The following is a 14,376-nucleotide window of genomic DNA, read 5'->3' on the forward strand; positions in this document are numbered from 1 at the left end:
GGTTAGTTTAGTGTGCGTCCAATGTAGGCGACCGGCTGACGTGATTAGGTGCTTTAGCCGAGGCTGCTTCAAGCAGCTGGGAGTCGTATGTTGGTCAAGGCTGCATGTGAAGTAGGTTAAGGGTATCTAGATGTGTTGAATCTCTTATCAAATTCCAAAGTCCAATTCCAAAGACCAAAGCCCAAAGGCGGTAGGCCGTAGGCCGAAACCTAAAGACGTAGGCCCGAGGCCGGAGGCCGGAAGCCTGTCGCTGGAAGCTGGAGGCCCGAAGCCGGAAGCCGGTAGGCCGTAGGCTGAAAGTGGAGTGCAGAATGCCTAAAGCCCAAAGCCGACAGGCAATAGCCAAAAGCCGAGAGCCGAAATCCCAGAACCCAAAGCCCGAAGTCCAAAACCGAAAGTCGTAAGTGGCATAGGTTGGTTAGTTTAGTGTGCGTCCAATGTAGGCGACCGGCTGACGTGAATAGGTTCTCTAGCCCAGTCGGCATCAAGTAGCTGGGAGTCGTATGTTGGTTAAGGCTGCATGTGAAGTAGGTTAAGGGTATCTGTAATTTTTTTGAGGCAAGCGAGCTACATCGTAGCGTGTTTAATTTTCTGATAGTTGGCTGCGTTCTAAGCAGCATACACGCTTAAGTGCATAGATTGGTTGGAGTAGGCTACGTCCGTCGCTGGTTACGTGCTCAGTTCGAGACTTACGTTTGGCTATCCTTCGTCTGCAGCGGTCTGCTCTGTTATGGAGGCTTCTTGCTCGCGGTCTTAGGTAAGTCGGGTTAGGCTGCTTCAGTGGCTGGCTACCTGACGAGTGGCATAGGTTGGTTGTTTTATGCTGCGTCCTGAAAAGCAACGCCCGGCGACTGACAAGTCACGCTTCCTTGAATCGTAGGCCACATATCTCTGCTGACAAGCCACACATACTTCGTCACAGGCCACCAAACTTCACCGACCTCTTGGCAGATGATCCAGAAGTGGTTTGCCATTGCCTTCTTCTGTGTATGTGCGGCTGATTTCGTACCACTACAGGAAATTTGCTGTGATCATGAAGGGCTTTGTGTAAGTACATGAGCTGTATGATGTATTAGATGAGCTTGTCATGTAATAGAGTTAAGTCTGTCCAAGAAAATATGTGGCACCATTTATCATTACAGTGCCGCTTGTAACTTTGATGTTGTATTTGCTGGTGCTGAGATTTCGAATGTCACCATATTTGTGGAAAGGAGAAAGGCTTTAAAGCACAGTGAAAGTAAAATATGTGGCAACAGAAGTTGAATGGGGCTCATCTGATGTGTGTGTGGGAAGTAGTTGCAGAGTTTTTAGTGACAGTAGTGGCTGCTGTTAAATGGCCTGTAACACCTTGTTGCTATCCACCTGACACAAAATAGGATGTTGGGGACCAATATTTCTCCAAGACACAGCATATTAATTGGCCCACAAAATGCAGCTCGTAGTTAGATCCACATAACTGTGTGTTCATAAGAGGGAACAGTACAACAATGCAATAATACAGACTGGTGTAAAACAAAGTGCTCAAATGCCACAATAAAAATAGTACAGATTTGAAGCTCCATTGTCAATAGGCATAGGAAACAGAATGAGGATAGACATTCGTAGCCTTTGGAGAAAGATTCCTCGTCACTAATGTGCGATGTACAGGAATATCAGTATGTTCGTCTTGCAGCGTCAAGTAATACGTGTTTAGCAATGGTGTGCTCCCCAGACTGCAAGTAGGTGTTCGATCAACTGTGTAATAAGAGTGTTGTTTCTGTCTTTTTTGGGGTGGGGCGAACTTGATATGTTGAATGTGATAGCATTTTTTTTCTGGTGATAGCTGCGGAGAAGCAGCTTGATTGATCCATGGGACTTTACTGAGGTTGAAGGCTGCGTCACCTGACCTGACTACTGGTTGCCAGGAAAAGAGTGGAGTATGTGCAGAAACACTTTGCTGGCTCTCTGATATGACAACAGGAAATCGGCTGTTATCATGAAGGACCTCATGTCTGCGAGAGATTGATCTCTGTCTCAACTTGACATGCGTTGTGTAAGTATACGAGAAATATGTTTATCAGATGATTTACACAATCGAATTCTTTGGCAAGATGACTAAATATTCCACCAACATGCACTTTATTATTTAGTGCATTTAAGATTTTATGTGTAAAATTGAACCGCTTTATCAGTTGAGAGATTTTTTCTATCACCAAATTGTTCACCTGCAAGGACGTTGTTTGAGATTAAGTTTATACATGTCTTTTTAAAATATTTTAGAGAATGCCGTTTGTAATGTAATTTGTCTATAAGTAGACATTCATTATTTTCAAACATGTTTTTCTCTGTTCTGATGGGGAAACTTGCTTGAAAATATTTTAAGAAGATATTTGGGATTGTGCTGAATTTTGAATCTGACTCCCAGTTTTCGTTATTTACGTGTGTCGTAAATTCTTTAATAGTGTCTGTATTTATAAGACCGAATCGTTTCCTGTAATTATGATAATTAGATATCGGTTCTATTTTTTTTATATATATATATATATATATATATAATTACAAGTTGAGCGTAATGCTCAGAGAGCACATTTTTTTTCTGGTTCAGTAGAAATATGATCTTTCCTGGAACTGTCTATAAAGGCATTATCAGTAGCAGTACTGGAGTAATTTTGAGATTAAAGGATGTTAGCAGGGAGTTGAGACATTGTTTGTGGTAGCTTTCGGCAAGACAAGTAACTTTAAAGTCACCAGAAGTGAAAAATTATTTTTATACTTTATTCTCATAACTTTGTAGTGAAAGTTTTTATTCCAGGTATGATATATCTATATATATTCATACAGGTTGTGACCAGTAGCTAAATTGTGAGTTTGTTAAGGATTTGAGATGATTTATTGTATATGTATACTTGCCACTCTGGTCAGATTTCTGAGTTATTCTTATAAACTTTCTGTGAAGCAAAGCAGCATCTTTCAAACACTTGCCCTCAATTTAGCAAGTGCCAGGATGAGGGAGTAACATTCATATGGCTACAAGAAAGAGTTTGGCTATTTATCTAACCTTATAAGCTTCAAGCATTATTCCCTTCCAGTATTTGAACTGAACTGCTGTTATGTTACTCCAGTTATGTAGAACATAATAAAATTACGTTGTATTCTGCTTGGAATTTTATTTGTGTTTGTGTCACACAGGCAGAGGTTATTAAACATGCAGTTTATGTACAAAAATTTGTGAAAGAGTATTGAAGGGGAAATCATTCCCTAGGGCGGCATGCACACGTCAGGAGCTCTTGTATGAGCCTGTGAGAGAGGGAGCTTGTTGTTTGAGTGTCAATACCCATATTTGAATTGGTAAGTTGTGTATCCGTTTGTTTGTAGTGATCATGACAAAATTTGCCTTGTGAAAGTGGAAGGAGTGTGTCCATTGGCTGAGGTAGAAATGTTAACTGTGTGAAGAAGTAAAACTTTTTGTTCTTAGAGGAGTGTGATGCATGTACGGAGGAATCTTGATTTGTATAATGTGAATGTATTTTGTCTTTCTAGGGGTAGCGGATTACAAGAAATAGAATGTTCCTCCAGATTCTACTGGGCGGCGTGCTGTGTGTCACCTGACCTGCGTACTGCTTGCCAGAGAAGCATTGGAGTATGTGCGGCAACAGTTGGCAGACTGAGTTGATTTCAGAACAGGAAACTTACTGCCATGACTGGCGTATGTAGTTCATGTGCAGCGAGTTGGTAGCGAGGATGTTTCCATGTGGGAGTTTCGGTTTCTAGTTTGTTCTGTGATGTCTCTGGTCTGTTCTTTCCGCGCATCACGTAGTTCATTTGGGTCGGCACTATAATTCTTTGTGGCCACGTTCTTAGAGATGTGAAAGAAGACTGGCATTGGGAATATTTGTCTCGGTTGGTAGTGAGGTCGTGCTTCGGTTTAGTTAATGTTTGAATGCTAAAATGATTTTGAGTTCATAATGGCAAATATTTAGTCTCTTCAAATGCCTTAATGCAAGAATCATTGCTGTAAGTTTCTGTGTGGGAACAGTGTGCCTCTTGGGTTGTAAGTGGGTTACGGAATTATCTGGTGTTCTCATTTGTCGGTAGGTGTACAATCAACTGCAGAATAAGAGTGCTGATTCTGTATGCATTTCTGTCTTTTGTGGGGGGGGTGGGGTGGAACTAGTTGTGTTGAATCTCTTATAAAATTCCAAAGTCCAATTCCAAAGACCAAAGCCCAAAGGCGGTAGGCCGTAGGCCGAAACCTAAAGACGTAGGCCCGAGGCCGGAGGCCGGAAGCCTGTCGCTGGAAGCTGGAGGCCCGAAGCCGGAAGCCGGTAGGCCGTAGGCTGAAAGTGGAGTGCAGAATGCCTAAAGCCCAAAGCCGACAGGCAATAGCCAAAAGCCGAGAGCCGAAATCCCAGAACCCAAAGCCCGAAGTCCAAAACCGAAAGTCGTAAGTGGCATAGGTTGGTTAGTTTAGTGTGCGTCCAATGTAGGCGACCGGCTGACGTGATTAGGTGCTTTAGCCGAGGCTGCTTCAAGCAGCTGGGAGTCGTATGTTGGTCAAGGCTGCATGTGAAGTAGGTTAAGGGTATCTAGATGTGTTGAATCTCTTATCAAATTCCAAAGTCCAATTCCAAAGACCAAAGCCCAAAGGCGGTAGGCCGTAGGCCGAAACCTAAAGACGTAGGCCCGAGGCCGGAGGCCGGAAGCCTGTCGCTGGAAGCTGGAGGCCCGAAGCCGGAAGCCGGTAGGCCGTAGGCTGAAAGTGGAGTGCAGAATGCCTAAAGCCCAAAGCCGACAGGCAATAGCCAAAAGCCGAGAGCCGAAATCCCAGAACCCAAAGCCCGAAGTCCAAAACCGAAAGTCGTAAGTGGCATAGGTTGGTTAGTTTAGTGTGCGTCCAATGTAGGCGACCGGCTGACGTGAATAGGTTCTCTAGCCCAGTCGGCATCAAGTAGCTGGGAGTCGTATGTTGGTTAAGGCTGCATGTGAAGTAGGTTAAGGGTATCTGTAATTTTTTTGAGGCAAGCGAGCTACATCGTAGCGTGTTTAATTTTCTGATAGTTGGCTGCGTTCTAAGCAGCATACACGCTTAAGTGCATAGATTGGTTGGAGTAGGCTACGTCCGTCGCTGGTTACGTGCTCAGTTCGAGACTTACGTTTGGCTATCCTTCGTCTGCAGCGGTCTGCTCTGTTATGGAGGCTTCTTGCTCGCGGTCTTAGGTAAGTCGGGTTAGGCTGCTTCAGTGGCTGGCTACCTGACGAGTGGCATAGGTTGGTTGTTTTATGCTGCGTCCTGAAAAGCAACGCCCGGCGACTGACAAGTCACGCTTCCTTGAATCGTAGGCCACATATCTCTGCTGACAAGCCACACATACTTCGTCACAGGCCACCAAACTTCACCGACCTCTTGGCAGATGATCCAGAAGTGGTTTGCCATTGCCTTCTTCTGTGTATGTGCGGCTGATTTCGTACCACTACAGGAAATTTGCTGTGATCATGAAGGGCTTTGTGTAAGTACATGAGCTGTATGATGTATTAGATGAGCTTGTCATGTAATAGAGTTAAGTCTGTCCAAGAAAATATGTGGCACCATTTATCATTACAGTGCCGCTTGTAACTTTGATGTTGTATTTGCTGGTGCTGAGATTTCGAATGTCACCATATTTGTGGAAAGGAGAAAGGCTTTAAAGCACAGTGAAAGTAAAATATGTGGCAACAGAAGTTGAATGGGGCTCATCTGATGTGTGTGTGGGAAGTAGTTGCAGAGTTTTTAGTGACAGTAGTGGCTGCTGTTAAATGGCCTGTAACACCTTGTTGCTATCCACCTGACACAAAATAGGATGTTGGGGACCAATATTTCTCCAAGACACAGCATATTAATTGGCCCACAAAATGCAGCTCGTAGTTAGATCCACATAACTGTGTGTTCATAAGAGGGAACAGTACAACAATGCAATAATACAGACTGGTGTAAAACAAAGTGCTCAAATGCCACAATAAAAATAGTACAGATTTGAAGCTCCATTGTCAATAGGCATAGGAAACAGAATGAGGATAGACATTCGTAGCCTTTGGAGAAAGATTCCTCGTCACTAATGTGCGATGTACAGGAATATCAGTATGTTCGTCTTGCAGCGTCAAGTAATACGTGTTTAGCAATGGTGTGCTCCCCAGACTGCAAGTAGGTGTTCGATCAACTGTGTAATAAGAGTGTTGTTTCTGTCTTTTTTGGGGTGGGGCGAACTTGATATGTTGAATGTGATAGCATTTTTTTTTCTGGTGATAGCTGCGGAGAAGCAGCTTGATTGATCCATGGGACTTTACTGAGGTTGAAGGCTGCGTCACCTGACCTGACTACTGGTTGCCAGGAAAAGAGTGGAGTATGTGCAGAAACACTTTGCTGGCTCTCTGATATGACAACAGGAAATCGGCTGTTATCATGAAGGACCTCATGTCTGCGAGAGATTGATCTCTGTCTCAACTTGACATGCGTTGTGTAAGTATACGAGAAATATGTTTATCAGATGATTTACACAATCGAATTCTTTGGCAAGATGACTAAATATTCCACCAACATGCACTTTATTATTTAGTGCATTTAAGATTTTATGTGTAAAATTGAACCGCTTTATCAGTTGAGAGATTTTTTCTATCACCAAATTGTTCACCTGCAAGGACGTTGTTTGAGATTAAGTTTATACATGTCTTTTTAAAATATTTTAGAGAATGCCGTTTGTAATGTAATTTGTCTATAAGTAGACATTCATTATTTTCAAACATGTTTTTCTCTGTTCTGATGGGGAAACTTGCTTGAAAATATTTTAAGAAGATATTTGGGATTGTGCTGAATTTTGAATCTGACTCCCAGTTTTCGTTATTTACGTGTGTCGTAAATTCTTTAATAGTGTCTGTATTTATAAGACCGAATCGTTTCCTGTAATTATGATAATTAGATATCGGTTCTATTTTTTTTATATATATATATATATAATTACAAGTTGAGCGTAATGCTCAGAGAGCACATTTTTTTTCTGGTTCAGTAGAAATATGATCTTTCCTGGAACTGTCTATAAAGGCATTATCAGTAGCAGTACTGGAGTAATTTTGAGATTAAAGGATGTTAGCAGGGAGTTGAGACATTGTTTGTGGTAGCTTTCGGCAAGACAAGTAACTTTAAAGTCACCAGAAGTGAAAAATTATTTTTATAGTTTATTCTCATAACTTTGTAGTGAAAGTTTTTATTCCAGGTATGATATATCTATATATATTCATACAGGTTGTGACCAGTAGCTAAATTGTGAGTTTGTTAAGGATTTGAGATGATTTATTGTATATGTATACTTGCCACTCTGGTCAGATTTCTGAGTTATTCTTATAAACTTTCTGTGAAGCAAAGCAGCATCTTTCAAACACTTGCCCTCAATTTAGCAAGTGCCAGGATGAGGGAGTAACATTCATATGGCTACAAGAAAGAGTTTGGCTATTTATCTAACCTTATAAGCTTCAAGCATTATTCCCTTCCAGTATTTGAACTGAACTGCTGTTATGTTACTCCAGTTATGTAGAACATAATAAAATTACGTTGTATTCTGCTTGGAATTTTATTTGTGTTTGTGTCACACAGGCAGAGGTTATTAAACATGCAGTTTATGTACAAAAATTTGTGAAAGAGTATTGAAGGGGAAATCATTCCCTAGGGCGGCATGCACACGTCAGGAGCTCTTGTATGAGCCTGTGAGAGAGGGAGCTTGTTGTTTGAGTGTCAATACCCATATTTGAATTGGTAAGTTGTGTATCCGTTTGTTTGTAGTGATCATGACAAAATTTGCCTTGTGAAAGTGGAAGGAGTGTGTCCATTGGCTGAGGTAGAAATGTTAACTGTGTGAAGAAGTAAAACTTTTTGTTCTTAGAGGAGTGTGATGCATGTACGGAGGAATCTTGATTTGTATAATGTGAATGTATTTTGTCTTTCTAGGGGTAGCGGATTACAAGAAATAGAATGTTCCTCCAGATTCTACTGGGCGGCGTGCTGTGTGTCACCTGACCTGCGTACTGCTTGCCAGAGAAGCATTGGAGTATGTGCGGCAACAGTTGGCAGACTGAGTTGATTTCAGAACAGGAAACTTACTGCCATGACTGGCGTATGTAGTTCATGTGCAGCGAGTTGGTAGCGAGGATGTTTCCATGTGGGAGTTTCGGTTTCTAGTTTGTTCTGTGATGTCTCTGGTCTGTTCTTTCCGCGCATCACGTAGTTCATTTGGGTCGGCACTATAATTCTTTGTGGCCACGTTCTTAGAGATGTGAAAGAAGACTGGCATTGGGAATATTTGTCTCGGTTGGTAGTGAGGTCGTGCTTCGGTTTAGTTAATGTTTGAATGCTAAAATGATTTTGAGTTCATAATGGCAAATATTTAGTCTCTTCAAATGCCTTAATGCAAGAATCATTGCTGTAAGTTTCTGTGTGGGAACAGTGTGCCTCTTGGGTTGTAAGTGGGTTACGGAATTATCTGGTGTTCTCATTTGTCGGTAGGTGTACAATCAACTGCAGAATAAGAGTGCTGATTCTGTATGCATTTCTGTCTTTTGTGGGGGGGTGGGGTGGAACTAGTTGTGTTGAATCTCTTATAAAATTCCAAAGTCCAATTCCAAAGACCAAAGCCCAAAGGCGGTAGGCCGTAGGCCGAAACCTAAAGACGTAGGCCCGAGGCCGGAGGCCGGAAGCCTGTCGCTGGAAGCTGGAGGCCCGAAGCCGGAAGCCGGTAGGCCGTAGGCTGAAAGTGGAGTGCAGAATGCCTAAAGCCCAAAGCCGACAGGCAATAGCCAAAAGCCGAGAGCCGAAATCCCAGAACCCAAAGCCCGAAGTCCAAAACCGAAAGTCGTAAGTGGCATAGGTTGGTTAGTTTAGTGTGCGTCCAATGTAGGCGACCGGCTGACGTGATTAGGTGCTTTAGCCGAGGCTGCTTCAAGCAGCTGGGAGTCGTATGTTGGTCAAGGCTGCATGTGAAGTAGGTTAAGGGTATCTAGATGTGTTGAATCTCTTATCAAATTCCAAAGTCCAATTCCAAAGACCAAAGGCGGTAGGCCGTAGGCCGAAACCTAAAGACGTAGGCCCGAGGCCGGAGGCCGGAAGCCTGTCGCTGGAAGCTGGAGGCCCGAAGCCGGAAGCCGGTAGGCCGTAGGCTGAAAGTGGAGTGCAGAATGCCTAAAGCCCAAAGCCGACAGGCAATAGCCAAAAGCCGAGAGCCGAAATCCCAGAACCCAAAGCCCGAAGTCCAAAACCGAAAGTCGTAAGTGGCATAGGTTGGTTAGTTTAGTGTGCGTCCAATGTAGGCGACCGGCTGACGTGAATAGGTTCTCTAGCCCAGTCGGCATCAAGTAGCTGGGAGTCGTATGTTGGTTAAGGCTGCATGTGAAGTAGGTTAAGGGTATCTGTAATTTTTTTGAGGCAAGCGAGCTACATCGTAGCGTGTTTAATTTTCTGATAGTTGGCTGCGTTCTAAGCAGCATACACGCTTAAGTGCATAGATTGGTTGGAGTAGGCTACGTCCGTCGCTGGTTACGTGCTCAGTTCGAGACTTACGTTTGGCTATCCTTCGTCTGCAGCGGTCTGCTCTGTTATGGAGGCTTCTTGCTCGCGGTCTTAGGTAAGTCGGGTTAGGCTGCTTCAGTGGCTGGCTACCTGACGAGTGGCATAGGTTGGTTGTTTTATGCTGCGTCCTGAAAAGCAACGCCCGGCGACTGACAAGTCACGCTTCCTTGAATCGTAGGCCACATATCTCTGCTGACAAGCCACACATACTTCGTCACAGGCCACCAAACTTCACCGACCTCTTGGCAGATGATCCAGAAGTGGTTTGCCATTGCCTTCTTCTGTGTATGTGCGGCTGATTTCGTACCACTACAGGAAATTTGCTGTGATCATGAAGGGCTTTGTGTAAGTACATGAGCTGTATGATGTATTAGATGAGCTTGTCATGTAATAGAGTTAAGTCTGTCCAAGAAAATATGTGGCACCATTTATCATTACAGTGCCGCTTGTAACTTTGATGTTGTATTTGCTGGTGCTGAGATTTCGAATGTCACCATATTTGTGGAAAGGAGAAAGGCTTTAAAGCACAGTGAAAGTAAAATATGTGGCAACAGAAGTTGAATGGGGCTCATCTGATGTGTGTGTGGGAAGTAGTTGCAGAGTTTTTAGTGACAGTAGTGGCTGCTGTTAAATGGCCTGTAACACCTTGTTGCTATCCACCTGACACAAAATAGGATGTTGGGGACCAATATTTCTCCAAGACACAGCATATTAATTGGCCCACAAAATGCAGCTCGTAGTTAGATCCACATAACTGTGTGTTCATAAGAGGGAACAGTACAACAATGCAATAATACAGACTGGTGTAAAACAAAGTGCTCAAATGCCACAATAAAAATAGTACAGATTTGAAGCTCCATTGTCAATAGGCATAGGAAACAGAATGAGGATAGACATTCGTAGCCTTTGGAGAAAGATTCCTCGTCACTAATGTGCGATGTACAGGAATATCAGTATGTTCGTCTTGCAGCGTCAAGTAATACGTGTTTAGCAATGGTGTGCTCCCCAGACTGCAAGTAGGTGTTCGATCAACTGTGTAATAAGAGTGTTGTTTCTGTCTTTTTTGGGGTGGGGCGAACTTGATATGTTGAATGTGATAGCATTTTTTTTCTGGTGATAGCTGCGGAGAAGCAGCTTGATTGATCCATGGGACTTTACTGAGGTTGAAGGCTGCGTCACCTGACCTGACTACTGGTTGCCAGGAAAAGAGTGGAGTATGTGCAGAAACACTTTGCTGGCTCTCTGATATGACAACAGGAAATCGGCTGTTATCATGAAGGACCTCATGTCTGCGAGAGATTGATCTCTGTCTCAACTTGACATGCGTTGTGTAAGTATACGAGAAATATGTTTATCAGATGATTTACACAATCGAATTCTTTGGCAAGATGACTAAATATTCCACCAACATGCACTTTATTATTTAGTGCATTTAAGATTTTATGTGTAAAATTGAACCGCTTTATCAGTTGAGAGATTTTTTCTATCACCAAATTGTTCACCTGCAAGGACGTTGTTTGAGATTAAGTTTATACATGTCTTTTTAAAATATTTTAGAGAATGCCGTTTGTAATGTAATTTGTCTATAAGTAGACATTCATTATTTTCAAACATGTTTTTCTCTGTTCTGATGGGGAAACTTGCTTGAAAATATTTTAAGAAGATATTTGGGATTGTGCTGAATTTTGAATCTGACTCCCAGTTTTCGTTATTTACGTGTGTCGTAAATTCTTTAATAGTGTCTGTATTTATAAGACCGAATCGTTTCCTGTAATTATGATAATTAGATATCGGTTCTATTTTTTTTATATATATATATATATAATTACAAGTTGAGCGTAATGCTCAGAGAGCACATTTTTTTTCTGGTTCAGTAGAAATATGATCTTTCCTGGAACTGTCTATAAAGGCATTATCAGTAGCAGTACTGGAGTAATTTTGAGATTAAAGGATGTTAGCAGGGAGTTGAGACATTGTTTGTGGTAGCTTTCGGCAAGACAAGTAACTTTAAAGTCACCAGAAGTGAAAAATTATTTTTATACTTTATTCTCATAACTTTGTAGTGAAAGTTTTTATTCCAGGTATGATATATCTATATATATTCATACAGGTTGTGACCAGTAGCTAAATTGTGAGTTTGTTAAGGATTTGAGATGATTTATTGTATATGTATACTTGCCACTCTGGTCAGATTTCTGAGTTATTCTTATAAACTTTCTGTGAAGCAAAGCAGCATCTTTCAAACACTTGCCCTCAATTTAGCAAGTGCCAGGATGAGGGAGTAACATTCATATGGCTACAAGAAAGAGTTTGGCTATTTATCTAACCTTATAAGCTTCAAGCATTATTCCCTTCCAGTATTTGAACTGAACTGCTGTTATGTTACTCCAGTTATGTAGAACATAATAAAATTACGTTGTATTCTGCTTGGAATTTTATTTGTGTTTGTGTCACACAGGCAGAGGTTATTAAACATGCAGTTTATGTACAAAAATTTGTGAAAGAGTATTGAAGGGGAAATCATTCCCTAGGGCGGCATGCACACGTCAGGAGCTCTTGTATGAGCCTGTGAGAGAGGGAGCTTGTTGTTTGAGTGTCAATACCCATATTTGAATTGGTAAGTTGTGTATCCGTTTGTTTGTAGTGATCATGACAAAATTTGCCTTGTGAAAGTGGAAGGAGTGTGTCCATTGGCTGAGGTAGAAATGTTAACTGTGTGAAGAAGTAAAACTTTTTGTTCTTAGAGGAGTGTGATGCATGTACGGAGGAATCTTGATTTGTATAATGTGAATGTATTTTGTCTTTCTAGGGGTAGCGGATTACAAGAAATAGAATGTTCCTCCAGATTCTACTGGGCGGCGTGCTGTGTGTCACCTGACCTGCGTACTGCTTGCCAGAGAAGCATTGGAGTATGTGCGGCAACAGTTGGCAGACTGAGTTGATTTCAGAACAGGAAACTTACTGCCATGACTGGCGTATGTAGTTCATGTGCAGCGAGTTGGTAGCGAGGATGTTTCCATGTGGGAGTTTCGGTTTCTAGTTTGTTCTGTGATGTCTCTGGTCTGTTCTTTCCGCGCATCACGTAGTTCATTTGGGTCGGCACTATAATTCTTTGTGGCCACGTTCTTAGAGATGTGAAAGAAGACTGGCATTGGGAATATTTGTCTCGGTTGGTAGTGAGGTCGTGCTTCGGTTTAGTTAATGTTTGAATGCTAAAATGATTTTGAGTTCATAATGGCAAATATTTAGTCTCTTCAAATGCCTTAATGCAAGAATCATTGCTGTAAGTTTCTGTGTGGGAACAGTGTGCCTCTTGGGTTGTAAGTGGGTTACGGAATTATCTGGTGTTCTCATTTGTCGGTAGGTGTACAATCAACTGCAGAATAAGAGTGCTGATTCTGTATGCATTTCTGTCTTTTGTGGGGGGGTGGGGTGGAACTAGTTGTGTTGAATCTCTTATAAAATTCCAAAGTCCAATTCCAAAGACCAAAGCCCAAAGGCGGTAGGCCGTAGGCCGAAACCTAAAGACGTAGGCCCGAGGCCGGAGGCCGGAAGCCTGTCGCTGGAAGCTGGAGGCCCGAAGCCGGAAGCCGGTAGGCCGTAGGCTGAAAGTGGAGTGCAGAATGCCTAAAGCCCAAAGCCGACAGGCAATAGCCAAAAGCCGAGAGCCGAAATCCCAGAACCCAAAGCCCGAAGTCCAAAACCGAAAGTCGTAAGTGGCATAGGTTGGTTAGTTTAGTGTGCGTCCAATGTAGGCGACCGGCTGACGTGATTAGGTGCTTTAGCCGAGGCTGCTTCAAGCAGCTGGGAGTCGTATGTTGGTCAAGGCTGCATGTGAAGTAGGTTAAGGGTATCTAGATGTGTTGAATCTCTTATCAAATTCCAAAGTCCAATTCCAAAGACCAAAGGCGGTAGGCCGTAGGCCGAAACCTAAAGACGTAGGCCCGAGGCCGGAGGCCGGAAGCCTGTCGCTGGAAGCTGGAGGCCCGAAGCCGGAAGCCGGTAGGCCGTAGGCTGAAAGTGGAGTGCAGAATGCCTAAAGCCCAAAGCCGACAGGCAATAGCCAAAAGCCGAGAGCCGAAATCCCAGAACCCAAAGCCCGAAGTCCAAAACCGAAAGTCGTAAGTGGCATAGGTTGGTTAGTTTAGTGTGCGTCCAATGTAGGCGACCGGCTGACGTGAATAGGTTCTCTAGCCCAGTCGGCATCAAGTAGCTGGGAGTCGTATGTTGGTTAAGGCTGCATGTGAAGTAGGTTAAGGGTATCTGTAATTTTTTTGAGGCAAGCGAGCTACATCGTAGAGTGTTTAATTTTCTGATAGTTGGCTGCGTTCTAAGCAGCATACACGCTTAAGTGCATAGATTGGTTGGAGTAGGCTACGTCCGTCGCTGGTTACGTGCTCAGTTCGAGACTTACGTTTGGCTATCCTTCGTCTGCAGCGGTCTGCTCTGTTATGGAGGCTTCTTGCTCGCGGTCTTAGGTAAGTCGGGTTAGGCTGCTTCAGTGGCTGGCTACCTGACGAGTGGCATAGGTTGGTTGTTTTATGCTGCGTCCTGAAAAGCAACGCCCGGCGACTGACAAGTCACGCTTCCTTGAATCGTAGGCCACATATCTCTGCTGACAAGCCACACATACTTCGTCACAGGCCACCAAACTTCACCGACCTCTCGGCAGATGATCCAGAAGTGGTTTGCCATTGCCTTCTTCTGTGTATGTGCGGCTGATTTCGTACCACTACAGGAAATTTGCTGTGATCATGAAGGGCTTTGTGTAAGTACATGAGCTGTATGATGTATTAGATGAGCTTGTCATG

General features: G+C 43.1%; 2 long non-coding RNA genes across 2 annotated transcripts; both read left to right on the plus strand.

Annotated features, from left to right (window-relative positions):
• Positions 1-391: 391 nt before the first annotated feature.
• On the plus strand, positions 392-4,117 carry LOC147871982 (uncharacterized). Its single transcript, XR_015538121.1, has 3 exons — positions 392-1,047; positions 1,823-2,032; positions 3,520-4,117. It is a non-coding gene; the product is annotated as an uncharacterized LOC147871982 (long non-coding RNA).
• A 713-nt stretch (positions 4,118-4,830) lies between these two features.
• On the plus strand, positions 4,831-8,549 carry LOC147871983 (uncharacterized). The gene is made up of 3 exons (XR_015538124.1): positions 4,831-5,486; positions 6,263-6,472; positions 7,952-8,549. It is a non-coding gene; the product is annotated as an uncharacterized LOC147871983 (long non-coding RNA).
• The last annotated feature ends 5,827 nt before the right edge of the window (positions 8,550-14,376 follow it).

Source organism: Zootermopsis nevadensis, unplaced genomic scaffold, assembly GCF_977971745.1.
Source record: "Zootermopsis nevadensis isolate Lab colony 2312 unplaced genomic scaffold, Znev_1.0 Znev_ptg000033l, whole genome shotgun sequence".
Classification (NCBI taxonomy): domain Eukaryota; kingdom Metazoa; phylum Arthropoda; class Insecta; order Blattodea; family Termopsidae; genus Zootermopsis; species Zootermopsis nevadensis.